Source organism: Branchiostoma lanceolatum, chromosome 1, assembly GCF_035083965.1.
Source record: "Branchiostoma lanceolatum isolate klBraLanc5 chromosome 1, klBraLanc5.hap2, whole genome shotgun sequence".
In the NCBI taxonomy this organism is placed as follows: domain Eukaryota; kingdom Metazoa; phylum Chordata; class Leptocardii; order Amphioxiformes; family Branchiostomatidae; genus Branchiostoma; species Branchiostoma lanceolatum.
The window spans coordinates 12,561,847-12,582,329 of record NC_089722.1 but is presented as its reverse complement, the minus strand read 5'-3'; the positions used below and the strand labels follow the sequence as shown (position 1 = coordinate 12,582,329).

The 20,483-nt window shown below is 39.8% G+C and overlaps 1 long non-coding RNA gene across 1 annotated transcript in view; it reads right to left on the bottom strand.

The window, feature by feature from the left end:
• Positions 1–108: 108 nt before the first annotated feature.
• LOC136435255 (uncharacterized) overlaps positions 109–20,483 on the bottom strand; it is a 35,627-nt gene continuing 15,252 nt past the window's right edge. Inside the window, exon 2 of the long non-coding RNA XR_010755821.1 lies at positions 109–3,180. This is a non-coding gene — a long non-coding RNA (uncharacterized lncRNA). The remainder of the gene's footprint in view (positions 3,181–20,483) is intronic.

Genomic DNA, 20,483 nt, shown 5'->3' with positions numbered 1-20,483 from the left:
GGGGTCCCAGACATGTCATTTTGTGAGGGAGCAGGAAGGGGAGTCCCTTAGGATGGCACCCAGTCTGGCCATTATAATAGAAGCACACTCTTTCAGACACATGTAACATACATTTTACAGCACAGTCTGCACTACAGATATTGCAGTGGTTCAGTTTTCAGTGATCTCTCCTTTGGGGAATTACAACAAAGCAAAGAAATATTTCTCTTGCAATTACTACTGTAGAACAAGAATGGTTTCAGACACAAACTTAATACACTTTCAAAGACTCCTTTACCTCTTAGACACAAAGTTCCTTCAATAATGAATAAATTTACAGTATGGACTGTGAACAGTGTGAAGGATATTCTATTCAATACATGTCCATCCACATTGTGACCAGTAGAATATCTATCTAATTCATGACCTGAGGCCAGAAAGTAGGATCTCAGACACAGTTTCCTCCCTGAGTGAGCAGGTAGTACGAGGTGACAGGTAGATTAATGACCCACATACCAGGTCAGGCTGTGTAGATGTTTACATGACCTTATTCTTCACACCAGGCAATGTTCCACCTAAAGGTTGTAGTGTTTAAAATGCAAACAAGTACTGTTTCTAACAAACGTTCAACAGCAGATCTTCATAACAACACTAGACATTGAAAAATGTGTATTTCTATTAAAGAACATCATGTTTGAAGAGACCTACATTTAACCAATGTTCAAAATATCAGAACATAACATAACATATAGTTACTAGTAACTTTCACATGTTATTTAAAGAGAATACTTTTCATAATTATCACAGTATCTTTGTCGTTCCTAACATTTTAATTTATAGAGATATTTTTCTCTAATAAATATAAGATGTGATGTTAGAATTTCAAGAGTTATGGTGTCTGTCTTGATATACAGTGTCTGACGGCCGGGCATTTACAACAATGGGAAATGAGTTGTCTGTGATGGCAGGAAATTCTGGTTCTTACTACTTAAATCACAAATCCAGTGCAGACCAGAACAAGTTTTATAATTAGTTAATAGCTGGTCCTACTTTCATGTCACATGCCTCAATTTATTCTCCAGCTGTTTTGATAAGAAATAAATCAATTCTCAAATCCTTTCAAACTGCAGATTCCTCTAAGATAGCAGGTTATCTTTATCATAGTTGAGCATGATTATTATAGTTCTATAGAGAAAACAATTATAACAATAGATGGTCCAGTTTGGTGACACCCCTTAAGTAACTTTGGCAGGTGTTTTAACAAAACATCTGATTCAACATTTTCATCACCATTTTGAAAACTGCAAGTTCCTTTTACAGTTTTAGACTTGTGTAGTACTAAATGGAGATTCCCAATAAAGAAACAAACAGACTGCAATTATTATGCAAGCATGATAATTCTACATGTTATGCCCCTGTAGCCCAACTGGTAGCAGCCTCACAGTTGAGCTCCTGGTTCCAACTACAATGTAGTTTAGTAACTGGTAGACACCGATTCAATCCTGGGAAGGGCATATCAGTTGGGGCTGCACCCGTCTTTTGGAAGGGACCTAAAATGGGGGTCCTCTGTTTTAGGAGGTGCATTGAGGTAGCAGCCCCTCCCTGTAAAACAGAAACAGCAAGGAAACTTGCTGCCCTATGTGCCACTAGGTACTAAAAGGGACTGAATGAAGAACAAACGAATGACAGTTCTACCTTAAAGAGAAAACTACAGAGGTATGTTGTCTCTGAGTGCTGTGTAGTTAAGTGTGAAACAGGCCTGGACACCAATAATTGTTAAATGGTGGGTGAACTTTTCATTATTGGTTTGTTGCCGCATATTTGACCCACTCTACCAACATGCAACCATAACAAGACATCACTGGAATTTGACAAAGTTGGAGAGAAGCATCTTAGAAACAATCATATCTCTATTTTCTATCAGATGCACTTAAAACCCTTGAATTATAGTGACAACTAAATTGATAAAGCTGAAAATACTTCAGAGGCTTCAAATTGAATTTGTTTTTGTCCAGCTTTTATTTCTAAAAATGGTTCAAATAAACCCAAAGTATTTTTCACTGCGAAAAAGATTGTAATATCATTGAGCCTTGAGGGGTGCCTAAATTTGAGACTTAAAACGCCATTAACTGATTATTTACAAAATATACTTTCTTGTCGGGCAGTCAATAGACTACAAGAATGTTGTGTTTTGTGTTGGATTAAACCTTCAAATTGAACCAGACTTTCAGCTAAAAGTTTTTGTATGTACCTGAAGAAATTCCACAATTTTAGCCAGATTTCAGTATTCCAACCAAAAATGATATACTGAAAATTCCTACATAAATACATCATTACTTTTTCAAAGTACATTACTTCATCTAGCCCACAATTCCACAATTTGGTGATATTTCAGTCTTCCAACCAAAAAATGAAAACATCACAGGACTTTTTCATACTACATTTCATCATCTAGCCCACTATTTCAGAATTTGGCCAGATTTCAATCTCTCAACCCAAAACCTGAAAACATCACAGCCCTTTTTCATACTACATTACCTCATCTAGCCCACTTACTGGTAAGTGTCGGAACTGTTGCTGGTATAATTCCAGGGCCTGTCCAGTTGAACAACTTGTGCCAAACCGCAGACAGCAAGAAAAACTATTATTTGTAATTATAGACCACCGCCCTCAGGTAAAAGAGAACATGTGTTTACCACAGAGGAAGATCTAGAGAAACTTGTTGTGTTGTGTGCACAGTGGGTCAACACAACCTGAACAGTCGTAACTACTAATTTTCAGTTCAATAGCCTTGGGTGCTTGACTTGACTTGACTTTATATTTGGGACTTACTATGGCTTCTTTGGCTGATTTTCGCCTCCTTAGCAGGCTCTATGAGTCAGGCTTTTTTCTGGTGGCATATCAATTCTATTGCCTCCGTTTTCATTGGACTTGTTTCTTGTGGCCAGGCCTATGAAGCCTGACTTGTAAGGAGGATAGATTCCTCACGTTTTATATGGCCAAGCTTAATCGAACATAATAAGAACATGGGAGCGATCAGAAAACAGTGTGAATCAGCCCAAGAAGTCATGATAGAAAACTGCAAGCCAACCAGGTCTGCGCTGGAGGCTACTGGGGACACTGACTCATCATCATCATCATCATGTTGGGCTGCCAGCCTGGGGTAAGTCCACTCTGCTTGTCCAAAGCTTCTCCTGTAACCTGCAGAAACATTGTTGCAGAAATTGCAGAAAAGAACATGAACTTTCAATTTTTTCAACTTTCGATGTTGGTGTTATAATAAATCATATATTGCAGAAGGAGAAAAGCATTTTGAGCCCTGCTCTATTGATATCTCTGCAAAGGAGACTATATCTTAAAACAGATTTTGTTATATCGTTTGTTATGATTTGTAAATGGATTTTTACCACTCTTCATATATAGTAGGACTTTTTCAAGGTACTAGGGACGATACATCTGGAAAGATTTTCATGGGGACCTCGGCATTTTAAAAGGACTCTTTAACCACAGCTCTCAACTAGTACCTGACAAAATGAAGGATGCTGAATGCTACTAAGTAAATAGAGGCTTGCATTCTCCAAATACTGTCTTGCATGTCATTTTTATCTGTGCTTCTGATGTGTGCTGTTTACAAGACATCTCAAATATTCAGTGATTACAAAAAAAAAGCCACAATGATGACAATAAAAATTGGGGCTCCAATCATCTAGAAACGGAAGAGGATATTCCTGAAGGACAGGATGGTTGTGATAATACTCAGAAGAAAATGAGACTATTAGTTTCTTTGGGAAGAGAAATGGCTTCCTGTGGTGCCAATCAATTATGAATTTTACAGTTCATCTGCTCCCACTCAAGCGCCAAAATTGTTTGCTACAGAAGAGTGTACTGTTACAGTAACTGCTATAGTGGAGCTGCTACAGGGAGTTGAAGTGCTTGCTACAGCACTCCCACTTGCTACAAGTGCTCACGGTTTTATAGGTCCCCATAACAGCACTCAAGTAGGAAGGTCACGCAATCACTTCCTACTCCTACAGACCTGAACTGTACTTCATACTGTGGCAAGACTAGATCAGTCTGGCCTTACACAGCTTGTATGTACAAAACTGGTTTCTTACACTTGAGGTGGCTTGCAGGTTATGTATTAGGTTAAAGAACCCATCACACCTCTTGATACAAGAAGGGTTCCGTCCTGGTGTGAGCGTATCAAGCCAATCATGTCTTACAGTTACACAGCTTGTCGTTACTGTACAAAACTGGTGTGTTATGCCTTGAGGTGGTTTGAAGGTTATGCGGGGCAAACAAACAAAAAATACACTTTTTATCAATCTTCTATGCGGGGCAAACAAACAGAAAGGACATTTTTTTTATTAATCTCCAAGCAGACCTTTGTGGGCAAAATTAATCGTGACAGGCCTTTGCTCCACGATTTTGCCCCAAGAAATCAATATCTGACCGTGAGGCCCAAGCAGATCTTTTTCGGCAAATTGTGACGGTTTCTGGGGCAAAGTCGCGACAGTTTCTGAGGGTAAAATTGCTCATTGGACCAGAGATCTGATTGTGCCGCACCCAAACAGATCTTTGTGGTAAAATTGTGTAGTTTTTTGGGGGGCAACATTGTGACAGTTTCTTTCTGGGACCTGGATCAGTCCCCACATCCTCCAAAGATCTGCTTGGAGATAATTATTTTTTAATCACAAAACAGTAAACAAAGATTGGAAAGGCAGAGGCAAAATCCAGAGTGTTTCCCTTCCTGTTTTTGTGTAAGAAATCAGCCTCCAGAATTAAAGCATGGCAGGTTGAGAACTGATTGAGACAGCTGTTTCTCCTCCTTTCAGTCTAAACAACTAAATTTCCCGATTCTCAGCAGGTGTTACTCTTAGAAAAAAGTGTATACTCACACATTGAAGGAAAAAAAGATTTGGGAAGTGCAAGGACTACAAATTGGCTTAAAATGCCTAAAAGCAATGTTTAGAGAAAAGTCCCTCGATAAACATTGACTTATGTGAAACGTTTATACAACAGCTACTGCAGAAAGGAAAAGTATATCATGATTGTGACAAAACTGTCAAAGCAGGAACACGTCATGAAACAACGAGATCAGCTTTCAGGCTTGCTTTAGATTTGGTGCCACCAAAGGTTATCATTTATGACCCTGATGTCGTCTTTCCCCTCTAGGCAGGGCTTTCTTCAGGACACGTCCCTCCATCCGCGGATAGAAATTTGCTTGCTGTGACGGACAAAATTTTCACTGTTTCTGTCCAAAAAATCTGAACTTCATGACACAAAATTGGTGAAAATGTATTTTTGTAAGATTGACAACATGGACTGGCAAACAGTGAGTGGGACAAAAAAAAATGCCATGCTTCAGCATCACCTTTGTTCTATCTGTTTACCTTCGCAGGCTTCCCTGTGTAAGCACAGCTGAGAGTGTATCACAGGGGCCAGGTGCGCGCAGGTGTCGCACGTGGTCGTAATCTGACACCAAAACATGCAGTCCTCCCTATTCATGACGAGACTGAGACAAAACAAGCCAAGGCTGGCTTGCAGATCGCTTTGAAATGGAGATTTAATTTTACTTTTTTGTTTGAGCATTGTTTACCAGAAATTTGGATGATAAATTCCAAAATATCAAAAATATCATGTTGGATTAGACCTAAATATTAGCTTTCTGAGCAAGCTTATGAGTTAGGCTTCTATCTTAGCTTATTATGAGCTGTTTTCTGATTGTGTATCACTTCTGATTGTACCCTGTTTCTATTAGTTATTACAACATATTTACTCATAACTGAGATAATTAACTTCACAAATTTGTACTATTTAACAAATTTCAACTTTATTGATCTTTTAAATCAAACGTTACCAGTGATTTCAACCAGGAGATTTATCTGAACATTTATATAGTTTATGTATGCGGCAAAATCCCGGTGCATTGTCCTCTCATGGCTATGTTTAGCACCAAGATGTAGAAGGAGGGCTAAAATTAGCAAATTTCATCAATTCATTTAACCATATCAATGCTTTATTTATGGCTCATTGGTTGGTGAGGCATATCAAATTACAAGGCTTCTTGGGGATGTTCCATTTTAGAATCTCAGAGGGGGTTAGTCATGAATATTTCCTACTTCCTTTTTTGGGTAACGGCTTCATTTACTTTGTCCCGAGTATGCTAATGAGTATTTGTCCCGAGTATGCTTTATGTTATGCAAATATCAGTCCCTTTATAAGAAATAGATAACGCTCCATGCTAAAGAAAGAAGCAGAAACAACAATGAAAATAAAGAAGAAAGGAGGATATAGGACAATAGAGGAGAGCACAGGAGAATATAGGAGAAAGCAGGAGAATGAAGGAGAAACCAGGAGAATATAGCAGAAAGCAGGAGAATGTAGGAGAAAGCAGGAGAATGTAGGAGAACGCAGGAGAATGTAGGAGAAAGCATGAGAATGTAGGAGAACGCAGGAGAATGTAGGAGAAAGCAGGAGATTGTAGGAGAAAGCAGGAGAATGAAGGAGAAACCAGGAGAATATAGCAGAAAGCAGGAGAATGTAGGAGAAAGCAGGAGAATGTAGGAGAAAGCAGGAGAATATAGCATAAAGCAGGAGAATATAGCAGAAAGCAGGAGAATGTAGGAGAAAGCAGGAGAATATAGGAGAACGCAGGAGAATATAGGAGAAAGCAGGAGAATGTAGGAGAAAGCAGGAGAATGTAGGAGAAAGCAGGAGAATACAGCAGAAAGCAGGAGAATGTAGGAGAAAGCAGGAGAATGTAGCAGAAAGCAGGAGAATGTAGAAGAAAGCAGGAGATTGTAGGAGAAAGCAGGAGAATGAAGGAGAAACCAGGAGAATATAGGAGAACGCAGGAGAATATAGGAGAAAGCAGGAGAATGTAGAAGAAAGCAGGAGAATGTAGGAGAAAGTAGGAGAATGTAGGAGAAAGCAGGAGAATGAAGAAGAAACCAGGAGAATATAACAGAAAGCAGGAGAATGTAGGAGAAAGCAGGAGAATGCAGCAGAAGGCAGGAGAATGTAGGAGAAAGCAGGAGAATGTAGGAGAAAGCAGCAGAATGTAGAAGAAAGCAGGAGATTGTAGGAGAAAGCAGGAGAATGAAGGAGAAAGCAGGAGAATATAGCAGAAAGCAGGAGAATGTAGGAGAAAGCAGGAGAATGTAGGAGAAAGCAGGAGAATATAGCATAAAGCAGGAGAATATACTAGTAGCAGAAAGCAGGAGAATGTAGGAGAAAGCAGGAGAATATAGGAGAACGCAGGAGAATATAGGAGAAAGCAGGAGAATGTAGGAGAAAGCAGGAGAATGTAGGAGAAAGCAGGAGAATACAGCAGAAAGCAGGAGAATGTAGGAGAAAGCAGGAGAATGTAGCAGAAAGCAGGAGAATGTAGAAGAAAGCAGGAGATTGTAGGAGAAAGCAGGAGAATGAAGGAGAAAGCAGGAGAATATAGGAGAACGCAGGAGAATATAGGAGAAAGCAGGAGAATGTAGAAGAAAGCAGGAGAATGTAGGAGAAAGTAGGAGAATGTAGGAGAAAGCAGGAGAATGAAGAAGAAACCAGGAGAATATAACAGAAAGCAGGAGAATGTAGGAGAAAGCAGGAGAATGCAGCAGAAGGCAGGAGAATGTAGGAGAAAGCAGGAGAATGTAGGAGAAAGCAGCAGAATGTAGAAGAAAGCAGGAGATTGTAGGAGAAAGCAGGAGAATGAAGGAGAAAGCAGGAGAATATAGCAGAAAGCAGGAGAATGTAGGAGAAAGCAGGAGAATGTAGGAGAAAGCAGGAGAATATAGCAGAAAGCAAGAGAATATAGCAGAAAGCAGGAGAATGTAGGAGAAAGCAGGAGAATATAAGAGAAAGCAGGAGAATATAGGAGAAAGCAGGAGAGTGTAGGAGAAAGCAAGAGAATGTGGGAGAAAGCAGGAGAATGTAGGAGAAAGCAGGAGAATGAAGGAGAAACCAGGAGAATATAGCAAAAAGCAGGAGAATGTAGGAGAAAGCAGGAGAATACAGCAGAAAGCAGGAGAATGTAGGAGAAAGCAGGAGAATGTAGAAGAAAGCAGGAGATTGTTGGAGAAACCAGGAGAATATAGCAGAAAGCAGGAGAATATAGCAGAAAGCAGGAGAATGTAGGAGAATATAGGAGATTATAGAAGAACGCAGGAGAATATAGGAGAACGCAGGAGAATATAGCAGAAAGCAGGAGAATGTAGGAGAAAGCAGGAGAATATAGGAGAAAGCAGAAGAAAGTAGGAGAAAGCAGGAGAATGTAGGAGAAAGCAGGAGAATGTAGGAGAATGTAGGAGAAAGCAGGAGAATGTAGGAGAAAGCAGGAGAATATAGGAGAAAGCAGGAGAATATAGCAGAAAGCAGGAGAATATAGCAGAAAGCAGGAGAATGTAGGAGAAAGCAGGAGAATGTAGGAGAAAGCAGGAGAATGTAGGAGAAAGCAGGAGAATGTAGAAGAAAGCAGGAGATTGTAGGAGAAAGCAAGAGAATGAAGGAGAAAGCAGGAGAATATAGGAGAACGCAGGAGAATATAGGAGAAAGCAGGAGAATGTAGGAGAAAGCAGGAGAATGTAGGAGAATGTAGGAGAAAGCAGGAGAATGAAGAAGAAACCAGGAGAATATAGCAGAAAGCAGGAGAATGTAGGAGAAAGCAGGAGAATACAGCAGAAGGCAGGAGAATGTAGGAGAAAGCAGGAGAATGTAGGAGAAAGCAGGAGAATGTAGGAGAAAGCAGGAGATTGTAGGAGAAAGCAGGAGAATGAAGGAGAAAGCAGGAGAATATAGCACTAAGCAGGAGAATGTAGGAGAAAGCAGGAGAATATAGCAGAAAGCAGGAGAATATAGCAGAAAGCAGGAGAATGTAGGAGAATATAGGAGATTATAGAAGAACGCAGGAGAATATAGGAGAACGCAGGAGAATATAGGAGAAAGTAGGAGAAAGCAGGAGAATATAGCAGAAAGCAGGAGAATGTAGGACAAAGCATGAGAATGTAGGAGAAAGCAGGAGAATATAGGAGAAAGCAGAAGAAAGTAGGAGAAAGCAGGAGATTGTAGGAGAAAGCAGGAGAATATAGGAGAACACAGGAGAATATAGGAGAAAGTAGGAGAAAGCAGGAGAATGTAGGAGAAAGCAGGAGAATGTAGGAGAAAGCAGGAGAATATAGCATAAAGCAGGAGAATATAGCAGCAAGAAGGAGAATTTAGCAGAAAGCAGGAGAATGTAGGAGAAACCAGGAGAATGTAGGAGAATATGGGAGAACGCAGGAGAATATAGCAGAAAGCAGGAGAATGTAGGAGAAAGCAGGAGAATGTAGGAGTAAGAAGGAGAATGAGAGAGAAAGCAGGAGAGTGTAGGAGAAAGCAGGAGAATGTAGGAGAAACCAGGAGAATATAGGAGTAAGCAGGAGAATGTAGTAGAAAGCAGGAGAATATATCAGAAAGCAGGAGAATATAGCAGAAAGCAGGAGAATATGGCAGAAAGCAGGAGAATATAGGAGAAAGCAGGAAAAGAGCAGGAGAATATAGGAGAATATAGGAGAATGTAGGAGAAAGCAGGAGAATGTAGGAGAAACCAGGAGAATGTAGGAGAAACCAGGAGAATATAGCAGAAAGCAGGAGAATATAGCATCTGAAAGCAGGAGAATATAGCAGAAACCAGGGGAGTGTAGGAGAAACCAGGAGAATGTAGGTTTGAAATCACAAGAAATACCAAGGAGGTTTTATAGAAGAACTTTATTGCATGACAATTGTAGCTGGTACAATGTATGGCAACTTACGTGCATGATAATTAAGCTATTGCGAATTGTTGACAGATATAGAGAACTAATCTAATCTATGACTAACAGTAAAATAGTCTATAAAACAATGTACATGCTAACGCTCTAGAATACAATATAATGTTGGTAACAGTATGCTGTGTCAGGAATGTATGATATTGTCTCGTTTTTGTACACAGTTATATACAAATTTGCCTACATTAGGTGGATATATGAACAGGGCATGATAGTATCATATTAAATATATCTGTCCTGTTAGGTGAGGATATTGTGTCGGATGTACATACAATAGATTGTAACAATTTTTGTCGGTCATCATCATAAGTTGGACAGTCCATAATGAAGTGAAATTCATTTTCAATATCATTATGGCATGTTGGACACAGTCTCTCTTTGGCTGGCGTGTTGAGGTGTCGGCCCTTTTCAATTTGTAAAGAGTGGGCACTAATCCTCAGTCTCGTTATGCTATTTCTAACAGATTTGCTTTGGATGGATGAAAGATAGTTTTCAAAACAGAATTGTTTTTTGATTTTGCAGTAAGTGCTGAGTTTGTTCATGCTCTTTATTTCTTGTCTCCAGCCCGAGAGAAATGTGTCTTTCAAACGATTCTTGAAGATGACTCCAAAATGGTTGGCACTAACAGCAGGATTAAGCCAAACATTTTGGAAGCCATGTCTACATAACATGTCTTGTACATGGACAGCCCAGTCTTGTTGTAGCTCAACAGAAGTATCATATGCTTTCTTTACAAGTCTGTCATTCGGCAGATTATGTAATCTGAGCCAGTATTTTATCAACTGTGTTTGTGAATCGATATATAGTGGGAATACTCCTAGTTCGCCCCTGACTGCGGCGTTAACAGAACTTTTGGGTACGCCAAGTAAAATTTTGTAAAAGTTCAAGAGTACAAACTCTAAGTCGGGATTTTCGTAGGATATTGTTGGCTGCTCAAGTTTTACATTATTTTCCTTCAGCAAGTTTGATTGATAAATAATATTCAGCTTGTCGCTGTATTTTTTTAAACGAACAAGAACGGGGCAGGTAGGGGAAGGGTCTGATTTTTTGATGATTCGGGAAGCTCTAATGATGTGAGTTAATGATGTGATGTTTTCTGGTCCCAATATCGTATTGAGGGTCTTAGCTATTGATACTCTGGTAATTTCATTTTGATATTCTTTTATTCCATGGAAAATAAGGTCTCTACCTTGTGCATTTGTTCCGAGAACCTCACTGCAGTACAATAAAATCGGTTTGATGCAGCTGTTAAAAAGGTCAAGGGCGAGCGAAATAGATGGGTTAAAATTTGTTGACAGCAGAGATTTTAATTTGAATGACGCACGAAGAGCTTTAAGCCGTAGCTCTTTGGTGGCACGGTTAAATGAACCTGGCGGGGTGAAATTAACCCCTAGGTATGTGTAGGAGGTTGTGATGTCAATTTTGCGGCCTTCAACTACAGTAGTGTATACGGAGAATGTTGGTTGTTAGTTCGTCCATTTTTGGAGAATATCATAACTTTAGTTTTATTTTCATTTATTGATAGTTTCCAGATAGAGCAAAATTGATCAAGTGTATTTAGACATTCTTTTAGGCCTGCCTCCGATTTTGACAGGAGAACGAGATCATCCGCCCAGAATAGACTGCTAATAGGTGTGTCTTTTAGAATTAGAGGGTCAGAGGATCGTGAATTTAAGATGTTATATGAAACCTCCTTGGAAATACTAGTAAGAATCTGTTAGGTTTACTTTGTTGAGAGGGGTCAATGTATGATGGCAACGATTGACCTTGAACATTTGTTGAAAACTTTTATTGTGGCAATATCATAACTGCAATCCTAAATTCAAATCAGTCTTTCGTCAACATGATAAAAGGAGGTACAATGTAGTTTCGAATCGCAAAGTGTATTCTTGACCTACGGTGTTAACTCTTGTCCCCACAGAGTGCAACAACACTAACCGATGTATAAAGCCCATACTTAAACCAAACTAGCGGAAAAGCCATCATGTTTTGTTTTATTTTGCCACTTTCAGACAACTCTTATTCGTCGACGTCGCTTGCTTGATTTGAAGGGTTAATCAAGACAATTTAAGCTGCCCGAAAATTCTCTCTTAGGGCTAATCTTGTTGTGACCATGTTAGTGTGTACAGAAAAGTCATAGCGCTACTATATATGTGGAACAGCGTGTATGCTTTTGTAACTCTAGGTGCACATTTATGCCAGACACTTACTAGTACTATAGCCTTGAATCCAAACCTATCATAGCTCCCGAGTCTCTCTCCGCAAATAGTATTTGCGGAGAGAGACTTTGGAGCTATAATAGGTTTGGATTCCAGGCTACTAGTGCTACACATTCATCTTTCGTCTCGCGGGGTAGAATCGTGTTGAGTATCATTCGCTCTCCTTTACATAAAAGGGGACTTGTGGAGACACCTGCCGGCTGAATGCATAACGTATGTCTAGGAGCACTGCCCCACAACTCACTTTCATTGTAAAATCCCTTCTTCTTCGCTTAACGAAAGAATGTTCAGGCAGCTGTGACTGTCCTTGTTTAGCAAACATCTATTTCAGCCATACTAGTATTTTGTACAATGACCTGGCCCATTCTGTTCGCCCATCAGGACGTTTCTGTCTGCAGTCTATGCATAATTATCGTGCAACGGCCAGACGTAACCTAAACAATCTTGGTAAATTACTTTCAAAAAACTCCCGTGACCCTTTCATTAGAGGCAAGTACTTCAAAATGAAAAAAAGATTACACTCGACTTATTAGAAAAACGAAAAGGTCATACAAAGACAATATTCTACAACAGCTTAATTCCCAAACCGGCAACAATCCTTCAACATTTTGGCAACTAATCAAACAATTTAAAACAACTGATCGTGTATCCACTGAGGAAGCAGTGGACAGTCAAGCTCTCCATACATACTTCAAACAGTTGTATGGAAGTGATGAAAAATCCAACTTACCCAAAACAAACAACAGCTTCCATATTCACATTGAAAATAAACTGAATGAAATGGAAACCGAACTGTCAAGACACAACCCTTTGGATACAGTAATACAAGCAAGCGAAATCAATCAAGCAATCTCACAATTAAAGAATGGTAAAGCCTCAGGCAATGATCTTATATTAAACGAAATGTTGAAATGTGCCGCACATGTTCTAACAAAGCTGTTAGCAATTTTATTCAACCTAATCATGTCATCAGGCCACTTCCCTAAACAATGGTGCGAAAGCCACATCGTGCCACTTCACAAAGGAGGCTCTAAAGAGGACCTGAATAATTACAGAGGAATTTCTGTAACGAGCTGCCTAGCCAAATTGTTTACCACAATAATGAACACCCGCCTCTCTAATTATTTAGACGCGCATTCACTTCTCTCCCCAAACCAATCAGGATTTTGAAAGAATTTTGGAACACGAGATAACCTTTTCGTTGTTGACTCCTTAATATCTAAATACGTTAATTCCAATAAACGGCTATATGCTTGTTTTGTCGACTTCAGGAAAACTTTCGATAGTGTTTGGAGAGAAGGCCTTCGCTATAAAATACTCAGCTCAGGGATAGGTGGAAAATTCTATGAATTAATCAAATCCATGTATTCTAACTCCCAGACGTGCATCAAAACTTCCACAGGTCTCACTCCTTTATTCGACACAGACAGAGGTGTAAAGCAGGGCTGTAATCTCAGCCCTACACTTTTCAACCTATTTATTAATGACCTTGTCAAAGAGTTAGATAACCCCGAATGCGTACCTCCCACTTTGCACAACCTTTTTGTCTCTTGTCTACTTTATGCCGATGACGTGATGATTTTCTCAGAGACCGAAGAAGGGTTACAACGTGCTTTAGACAGACTTAATATGTTTTGCACAAAATGGAAATAACAAGTGAATCAGAAAAAAACAAAAGTGGTGATTTTTAACAAAACTGGACGCCTATTCAAGGACGTGAATTTTTTCATTGGTTCAGAGAGTATTGAAACAGCAAGTTCTTACTGCTATTTAGGTTTGATGTTGTCGTCGTCGAGAAGTTTTTCTCTTGCCAAAAATCAATTATCACAAAAAGCACGTAAAGCCATTTTCAGTCTCAAACATTTGATTCGCTCACCATTGTCTCGGCTAAGGCCCTGTTAAGGACATACAACGCATGTATTAAGTCTATCATGTTGTACGGTTGCGAAATCTGGGGAAAGGATTACCTGAACGATAAGTGTCCTATCGAGATAATTCAAAACAGATTTTGTAAAAATATACTTGGTGTCCAAAGAAACTCAAGTAACGTAGCATGTAAAGCGGAGCTGGGTATATTTCCAGTCGATCTACCGGTAGATGTTTCAGTCCGCATAGTCAAATACTGGCTACGACTCAGACAACTAGACATTTCCTCACATCCTCTCCAAGTAGACGCACTTCTGTCACAACAACATATACCTGGGAATAATCGTAGGAAAAACTGGACTCAACATGTAAAGGAGGTACTTGACAATTGTGGCTACTCATACATTTGGTATACCGACAACCCTAATATAGACGTTAGACAGACATGTGCACTGTTAAGAAGAAGATTAGAAGATATGTATATTCAAACATTCTTTCATAACCTGTTGAAAGATGAAGGAAAACTAAGATTTTACAAAAACGGAAAAACGATCTACGACATGGAAAATTATCTGTATCATAATGACTTTGACCAACGTGCGGCAATATGTAAGATAAGAATTAGCGCGCACCCATTAGAAATAGAGAAAGGGAGATACAAAAAGCTACCGGTCCAGGACAGAACATGTAAACAGTGTGCAACGAAAGCAGTGGAAAATGAAATACATTTTATATGCGAATGTCCCGAATTTGAAACCGAAAGAAACAGATTATTCACGAAAGTATCCGAAATCTCCAAAAACTTTTCTAAATTAAGAAATACACAGAAACTCATATTCCTTTTAAAATCTTCCAACCCACTCATCATTGAAAGTGTGGGACTTTTTATTTTCCACTGCTTTCAGAGAAGAAATCAAACCCCGCATTAGTACCGTAGATATAGAAACTTACTGTAGAATAGCAATATAGAATGATTTTGTATTCATGTATACCTTTGTTTTACCTTACATTTGTATTTCGACATTGTTGTCAACATGCAATTAGCCTACGGGCATGAATTTGCAATAAACTATTATTAAAGATAATTACACAAAACGACTCTGAGAGAGGGTGTGAAATACAATTAATCTTTTGACAGATATTCAGCTGCCACGTTGATTGACTTTGATGGACTGGCAAGAGACAGAAAACTTTAAGAACCTCCTTGATGTATCTAAACTGTTTTGGGCCCCGGCCCCACCTTTAGCCAAGAGCTACAAAGCTGATATTGGATGCAAACAATGCGCTAGGAGTTGGTTTATATGAATAATTGCTTGGAGAACGCATTTGCTTATTGCATATTCAGCTAATCGTTAATAAAGTTATACCGACCCCTCAAAATACAAAATGTACTGTCGAAACGAGCGAATCTTTTAATTTCCATATTTGACCATGTTCTAATATTTTTCTGGAAACTTATTCTACGGTACCACTACTAGTATGTGACTGTCGCTATGTACTCTAAAATATTAATATTCCCAGCCATCGGCAAAGGTGGTGCGCGAAGCAGTCTTTGCAAAATCTAACATTATGTTTCTCAATAGAAATATTAGGTTGAATTGCCACACATGTCAACACTGTATAACCCATATAACCCAGTTACTTATTTGGGACTGGCCTTCACTGACTGGAGTTCTAATCTATCATTTTCTAATAATACGCCCCGCATTTACTGTAGATAGACTGAATGAAAGACCTTTATTGCACATTTGTGCCCAAGGTACTAGCAGTGTATTCTCCAAGCAGAGGTTTCGATAGAGTCGGGTAGGAGTGTCCGGGATGTTTTTACGTCTGTCTCCGTGATTCCCGGACACTCCCGCCCTACTCGACCGAAACCTCTGCTTGGAGAATGCTAGCAAGGAGTTTTTTAATATATAAAACCTCCTTGGTTCTTTTGACAATGTGGCTCCCGTGGAAGCCTTTGAGTAGGGATATCACAAAATCTCTGTTTATTTCATGCTACTTTCTTTGTTACTGACTGAGTTCATCCAAGTTCCGCACCTCTTTGTCTTCAGTTCATTAAAACCTAACACGTAGTTGACAATAATAGCAACACAAAAATTGACTGATTACAGTGTCGCGGCCGGACACACGCAGAGCCATATTACACCGCGCGGGTGACCCATATGTCCAGCTTGCACAAAACGATAATTGATATTTTTCGTTCTGAAAAACTTTCTGAAGAACACTTCACTCACATATGGGTCACACGTAAAATTGAAAATTGGCGACTTGAATTCCTAATACGGTCGATATAACTAAGGAGGTTTTATATATATCTACATAAAACACCCTTGATATAACAACATGCCCTCCCATGTCATGTGTCCGTCTGTTTTGTTAAATTCCTTCTCATGTCAGTGCCACGGAGGAGTTTTGTGTTCTTTCGGCTAGTTGTAAACCGATTTGTCAAAACAAACTTTCGCCGATCCCTCCTGCGACCACCAAATTTTGATTAGCAAACGAGCCATTTCACACATACTGGGGACCACTTGTAGTAACGTTAGATTTATAGAATAAGACCGTATGTTCCAAATGGACAAAGTTGGTCTTGCAGGGAACTTTTAAGTTAGATATCTGAATAGAAACTTGGGTCACACGAACTATGGTTTGTCTGCGGTAACTTTTGGGCCGGTACTAAACTTCCATGCTAACCTGTAGGTTATGGATGTGTTAACCACTGAAATGTTTCTGTGTTATATTGGCCGCAAGGCGCCAAAAACGCAAGCAAAGGTTTTGCGGCGTGACAAGTGCCGCCACCATGCAAAACAAGTCACAATTTCGTGTTCATTCGAGCTGTGCGTTATCTTTGTCTAACCATCCTCGGTCTAACCAAGGAGGTTAAAATTAACCTCCTTGGTCTAACATACCTGCTTCCTTCGTCTTTTAAAACTTTTTAGACTACTAATATTCGAAAGCGTTTTCAAATACTATCATAGTTAGTTGATGGCTTTGAATATTTCATCCTTTAATTAGTAGAGCTATTCATATCTCTGTTCAAGATGCATGACACTCACAACTGAATCAGACATATATTTCTATAACGAGTATATCGTAAAAAAAGCTTTTATGTAGTAAATAAGAATCAGTTCACATCGTTTGGAAATTGATAACGTTCGATACACAGCCCTAGTTCAAACGGAGACGATGTCAATATAGCGTTGAAGATGAGTATCATTTTCTAATGATACGCCCCGCATATACAGTAGATAGACTTGAATGAAGGACCTTTATTGAACATTTGTGCCCAAGGTACTAGCAGTGTATTCTCCAAGCAGAGGTTTCACTGCTTACTCCTACATTCTTCTGCTTTCTCCTATATTCTCCAGCTTTCTGCTATATTCTCCTGCTTTCTGCGATATTCTCCTGGTTTCTCCTACATTCTCCTGCTTTCTCCTACATTCTCCTGCTTTCTCCTATATTCTCCTGCTTTCTCCTATGTTCTCCCGCTTTATCCTATATTCTCCTGCTTTCTCGCATTCTCCTGCTTTCTCCTACATTCTCCTGCTTTCTCCTATATTCTCCTGGTTTCTTCTACATTCTCCTGCTTTCTCCTACATTCTCCTGCTTTCTCCTATATTCTCCTGCTTTCTGCTATATTCTCCTGCTTTCTGCTACATTCTCCTGCTTTCTCCTACATTCTCCTGCTTTCTGCTGTATTCTCCTGCTTCTCCTACATTCTCCTGCTTTCTCCTACATTCTCCTGCTTTCTCCTATATTCTCCTGCTTTCTGCTATATTTTCCTGCTTTCTCCTACATTCTCCTGCTTTCTGCTATATTCTCCTGCTTTCTGCTATATTCTCCTGCTTACTCCTACATTCTTCTGCTTTCTCCTATATTCTCCTGCTTTCTGCTATATTCTCCTGTTTTCTCCTACATTCTCCTGCTTTCTCCTACATTCTCCTGCTTTCTCCTACATTCTCCTGCTTTCTCCTACATTCACCTACTTTCTCCTATATTCTCCTGCTTTCTGCTATATTCTCCTGCTTTCTCCTATATTCTCCTGGTTTCTGCTATATTCTCCTGGTTTCTCCTTCATTCTCCTGGTTTCTCCTACATTCTCCTGCTTTCTCCTACATTCTCCTGCTTTCTCCTACATTCTCCTGCTTTCTCCTATATTCTCCTGCTTTCTCCTATATTCTCCTGCTTTCTGCTATATTCTCCTGCTTTCTCCTATATTCTCCTGCTTTCTGCTATATTCTCCTGGTTTCTCCTTCATTCTCCTGGTTTCTCCTACATTCTCCTGCTTTCTCCTACATTCTCCTGCTTTCTCCTACATTCTCCTGCTTTCTCCTATATTCTCCTGCTTTCTCCTATATTTTCCTGCTTTCTCCTACATTCTCCTGCTTTCTGCTATATTCTCCTGCTTTCTGCTATATTCTCCTGCTTACTCCTACATTCTTCTGCTTTCTCCTATATTCTCCTGCTTTCTGCTATATTCTCCTGTTTTCTCCTACATTCTCCTGCTTTCTCCTACATTCTCCTGCTTTCTCCTACATTCTCCTGCTTTCTCCTACATTCACCTGCTTTATCCTATATTCTCCTGCTTTCTGCTATATTCTCCTGCTTTCTCCTATATTCTCCTGGTTTCTGCTATATTCTCCTGGTTTCTCCTTCATTCTCCTGGTTTCTCCTACATTCTCCTGCTTTCTCCTACATTCTCCTGCTTTCTCCTACATTCTCCTGCTTTCTCATATATTCTCCTGCTTTCTCCTGGTTTCTCCTATGTTCTCCCGCTTTATCCTATATTCTCCTGCTTTCTCCCGCATTCTCCTGCTTTCTCCTACATTCTCCTGCTTTCTCCTATATTCTCCTGGTTTCTTCTACATTCTCCTGCTTTCTCCTACATTCTCCTGCTTTCTGCTATATTCTCCTGCTTTCTGCTATATTCTCCTGCTTTCTGCTACATTCTCCTGCTTTCTCCTACATTCTCCTGCTTTCTCCTATATTCTCCTGCTTTCTCCTATATTCTCCTGCTTTCTCCTACATTCTCCTGCTTTCTGCTATATTCTCTTGCTTTCTGCTATATTCTCCTGCTTTCTCCTACATTCTCCTGCTTTCTCCTACATTCTCCTGCTTTCTGCTATATTCTCCTGCTTTCTCCTTCATTCTCCTGCTTTGTCCTACAATCTCCTGCTTTCTTCAACATTCTCCTGCTTTCTCCTACATTCTCCTGCCTTCTGCTGCATTCTCCTGCTTTCTCCTACATTCTCCTGCTTTCTGCTATATTCTCCTGGTTTCTCCTTCATTCTCCTTCTTTCTTCTACATTCTCCTGCTTTCTCCTACATTCTCCTGCTTTCTCCTACATTCTCCTGCTTTCTCCTATATTCTCCTGCTTTCTCCTATATTTTCCTGCTTTCTCCTACATTCTCCTGCTTTCTGCTATATTCTCCTGCTTTCTGCTATATTCTCCTGCTTTCTCCTATATTTTCCTGCTTTCTCCTACATTCTCCTGCTTTCTCCTATATTCTCCTGGTTTCTGCTATATTCTCCTGGTTTCTCCTTCATTCTCCTGGTTTCTCCTACATTCTCCTGCTTTCTCCTACATTCTCTTGCTTTCTCCTACATTCTCCTGCTTTCTCCTATATTCTCCTGCTTTCTCCTGGTTTCTCCTATGTTCTCCCGCTTTATCCTATATTCTCCTGCTTTCTCCCGCATTCTCCTGCTTTCTCCTACATTCTCCTGCTTTCTCCTATATTCTCCTGGTTTCTTCTACATTCTCCTGCTTTCTCCTACATTCTCCTGCTTTCTGCTATATTCTCCTGCTTTCTGCTATATTCTCCTGCTTTCTGCTACATTCTCCTGCTTTCTCCTACATTCTCCTGCTTTCTCCTATATTCTCCTGCTTTCTCCTATATTCTCCTGCTTTCTCCTACATTCTCCTGCTTTCTGCTATATTCTCTTGCTTTCTGCTATATTCTCCTGCTTTCTCCTACATTCTCCTGCTTTCTCCTACATTCTCCTGCTTTCTGCTATATTCTCCTGCTTTCTCCTTCATTCTCCTGCTTTGTCCTACAATCTCCTGCTTTCTTCTACATTCTCCTGCTTTCTCCTACATTCTCCTGCTTTCTCCTACATTCTCCTGCCTTCTGCTGCATTCTCCTGCTTTCTCCTACATTCTCCTGCTTTCTGCTATATTCTCCTGGTTTCTCCTTCATTCTCCTTCTTTCTCCTACATTCTCCTGCTTTCTCCTACATTCTCCTGCTTTCTCCTACATTCTCCTGCTTTCTCCTACATTCTCCTGCGTTCTCCTATATTCTCCTGCTTTCTCCTTCATTCTCTTGCTTTCTCCTACAATCTCCTGCTTTCTTCTACATTCTCCTGCTTTCTCCTACATTCTCCTGCTTTCTCCTACATTCTCCTGCTTTCTCTTACATTCTCCTACATTATCCTGCTTTCTCCTATATTCTCCTGCGTTCTCCTATATTCTCCTGCTTTCTCCTACATTCTCCTGCTTTCTGCTATATTCCCCTGCTTTCTCCTACATTCTCCTGCTTTCTGCTATATTCTCCTGCTTTCTCCTTCATTCTCCTGCTTTCTCCTACAATCTCCTGCTTTCTTCTACATTCTCCTGCTTT